Raw genomic sequence first — 3,697 nt, 5'->3', positions numbered from 1 at the left:
TATGTGTGTGCGGATGAGAGATTTATAAAAACTGTTTTGTTATTTGCCAGATGCTTTTATCCCCAAAATATAAGGGAACTCAAATACATCATCACATCATTCAGGAACAGGCAATTTAGACATCTTGCTGTAGGATGCATACAAGGCAGTAGACATTGGGGATATAACTCAGCCCCTTTGGATGTAGGGAGTTATATATTGATATGTATTGGCATTAATTACCCTACTGAATATTTACATGGCCTCAAATCAAACGTTACATACCTAAATCACTGCTATGGTAGAAAATGGTCTTTCATTTAATATGCATTTAATTTATTCTGTTTAACGTCAGGTTGATAAGAGATTTTGATTGTTATTTTTTACACATAACTGAATTTACATTTGATACGGTTATGTGTTCTCGTTGCCGATTGGTTCTCCTGCTCCTCACTCACTGCGCAGCCGCACAGCCAGTCCGTCGTGACAACAGTGTTTCCAGGGTACGGATACTATTGGCACAGCGCTGCCATATAAATCCACCTAGAATAAAAACAAAAAACTGACTTAAGCGCTTGAGCTTCACAGTCCCTATACAATCAGCGTGAGACGCTACAGTCTACACTTCAAACATGCCGGTAAATCGGCCCCGCCTCTGAGTGATTGTGTGTTTGCGGAGGGATTATGAAGGTATTATTGTAGCAAAAGTCTTTAGCACCTGTAACTGCAGAATTTGAATGCGTACACTAAAGTCACAGTAAATTTGAAGACGTATATATTTATTTAGCATGTGTACTCTAAAGTCACAAATGTGTAACAGTACATTTGTAGTCGTAAAAAAAAAATATATATTTTTTTTTATACCATTGTAAACACAAAATAGGGTCTACGAGTACGCTAATCTGTGTTACAGGTGCATAAATCCTTTTGCTACAATTATTGCAGCGCAGTTGGTGCAAAACACATTCGCCGATTCGAGCAGATTCGCCGATTCGAGCAGATTCGAGCAGTTGTAAAATGGTTTTGTGCTCGCTCATTAAAATGCTGAATTAACATAGCGTTCAAAGATGTGCAACTTCTGATGCATTTGTTCAAATTTGGGTTTACGAATGCACACCTTTTGGGCATGGTCTCAGATTATGAAACACGGGTGTGCGAATGTGTTTTGCACCAACTGCGCTGCAATAATTGTAGCAAAAGGATTTATGCCCCTTTAACACAGATTAGCGTACTCGTAGACCCTATTTTGTGTTTACAATGGTATAAAAAAAAAAGGCTACAAATGTACTGTTACACATTTGTGACTTTAGAGTACACATGCAAAATAAATATATGCGACTTCAAATTTACTGTGACTTTAGTGTAGCCTACGCATTCAAATTCTGCAGTTACAGGTGCTTAAGACTTTTGCTACAATAATACCTTCATAAGGGATCCTCCCTTCCTCCGATCTGATGTGATGCTAACAGATACTTCTATTGAAGTGGACCGATGCCACTCCTCTGATTAACGCTTCATTGAGATTACTGATCCCCCCCATTAAAATGTCTCTTTCTCTTGAGATAAGTTTGTAAATAATTGTGCTTTTGTCCCGCTGTGCTATCCCATCAGCTCATTCTGCAGCTTAGCATTTGTCTGCTTTCCTAGCAGCCAAGCAATCGATGTTGAATTTAGCTATCAGAATTTGACTAATTATTGTGCGCTGGTGGAGGATGACATGTAGTGCTTTGTTGTCTACTATTTGCCCCAATTGCAAAATTCACAATAACGATTTGATGGCTGATGCATATGATAAAAAACGAATTCGTTTTAAAGGGCCACTTAGCATCTTGCATTATCCATGAAATATGGGCCTCTATATCGCCATCTTCTCTTCTAGTTTGTTGCGTATATGTTGTTTACAAGAGAGAGTCAACGCTGAAATATACAATCACACCTTTTATTACAGAGTAATAAACACGACAAACCCGAGATAAGCGACAACGTCAAGGTTGTTGTGAGATGTCGTCCACTCAACCAGAAGGAGAAACAGATGGGCAGCAAACAGGCCGTCAGTGTGGACGAGATCCGAGGGACCATCACCGTTAACAAACTAGAAACTCAGCATGAACCGCCCAAATGCTTCACCTTCGACACTGTGTTTGGGCCAGACAGCTTGATGTTTACAATCTCACAGCCCGACCTATCATAGACTCAGTCTTAGAGGGTTACAATGGTAAACTCGTATATGGAAATAACGACATTTGAGTTATTTATAATCATATATAGTTTTTTTTATTATGATTAACCTTTACATTTAAAATACATGTCATACAAATGTTATACTAAGATGGGTTACTGTATAACTTCTGAAAACGTCAATGTAGGCAATAATAATGGGGAATTTAGTTATTTTGTAAGCACCTATTGTAGGAAGTCATGTATACTGATACTGACCCCTGCTGTGTATTACAGGAACTATCTTTGCATATGGGCAGACTGGCACTGGTAAAACGTTCACCATGGAGGGCGTAAGGGCAGTGCCAGAGCTCAGGGGCATCATTCCCAACTCTTTCGCTCATGTCTTCGGTCACATCGCAAAGGCAGAGGGTGACACCCGGTGTTACACCGAATTCTGCGACCCGTCGAAAAGTGTGACCCCAGAGGGCGCTGTTGCTCATTTTCAGCAACATGCACGAGTTTGAAGCTAGACTCGGAATGGGTACATTCGTTTTGTGACACAGGGCAATGCTTTCTGACTGTAGCGTCTTATGGGGAAAGAAGCAACGGTGATTGACCGTACTAAACACCTTATCCATTCTATGGGTCTGTGAAATGCAAATGAAATCAAATGTAGCCTATTTATCAAGCACATTTTATGTTTTTGTTATAATGCCCACCGTTTTTATTTGTATGCCCACCGTTATTATTATTTTGCAATGCCGTTTATGAAATAAATATGAACTAATGCCACAATTATTCATGTCTGCGATCATCAAAGAGTCCACAAGCAACGCAGGTCACAATCAACGATGCCTCAATCAATCTAGCGCACCGTCGAATTCTGCGCCCACACTAAATGCAGGGAAAATTAGTCAAACCCCAACCAAATGTTTTCAGGTCATTTGTCGTCCTCATATCTGTATGTGCACACAATTATTCATGTTTACGATCATCACAGAGTCCACAAGCAGCAGGTCGCAATCCACGATGGGTCACACAATTCATGACAGCAGACCGTCGAAATCTGCGACCACACTGTAAATGCGGGGAAAATGAATCAACCCCACCCAAATGTTTTTCAGGTCATTTGTCGTCCTCATATCTGTATTTTGGACACAATTATTCATATCTGCGATCATCACAGAGTCCACAAGCAGCAGTCGCAATCCGATGGGTCACAATTCATGACAGCAGACCGTCGAAAATCTCGACCCACACTGTAAATAGCGGGGAAATGCGTCAAACCCCAACCAAATGTTTTTCAGGTCATCTTGTCGTCCTCATATCTGTATTTTGGACACAATTATTCATGTCTGCGATCATCACAGAGTCCACAAGCAACGCAGGTCGCAATCAACGATTCCACAATCAATCTAGCGCACCGTCGAATTCTGCGCCCACACTGTAAATGCAGGAAAATTAGGCAAACCCCAACCAAATCTTTCAGGTCATTTGTCGTCCTCATATCTGTATTTGGACACAATTATTCATGTCTTCGAGAACAGGGAACGGCCCC

At 40.7% G+C, this 3,697-nt stretch overlaps 1 long non-coding RNA gene across 1 annotated transcript; it reads left to right on the top strand.

Annotated features, from left to right (window-relative positions):
- The first annotated feature begins 422 nt into the window (after positions 1 to 422).
- Positions 423 to 2,571, top strand: LOC115552690 (uncharacterized). The gene is made up of 3 exons (XR_003978361.1): positions 423 to 617; positions 1,928 to 2,194; positions 2,434 to 2,571. It is a non-coding gene; the product is annotated as an uncharacterized LOC115552690 (long non-coding RNA).
- Positions 2,572 to 3,697: the final 1,126 nt, after the last annotated feature.

This window comes from Gadus morhua, chromosome 10, assembly GCF_902167405.1.
Source record: "Gadus morhua chromosome 10, gadMor3.0, whole genome shotgun sequence".
NCBI lineage: Eukaryota > Metazoa > Chordata > Actinopteri > Gadiformes > Gadidae > Gadus > Gadus morhua.
Note: the sequence above shows the minus strand (reverse complement) of the source record. Positions and strands in the feature narration are given on the sequence as shown.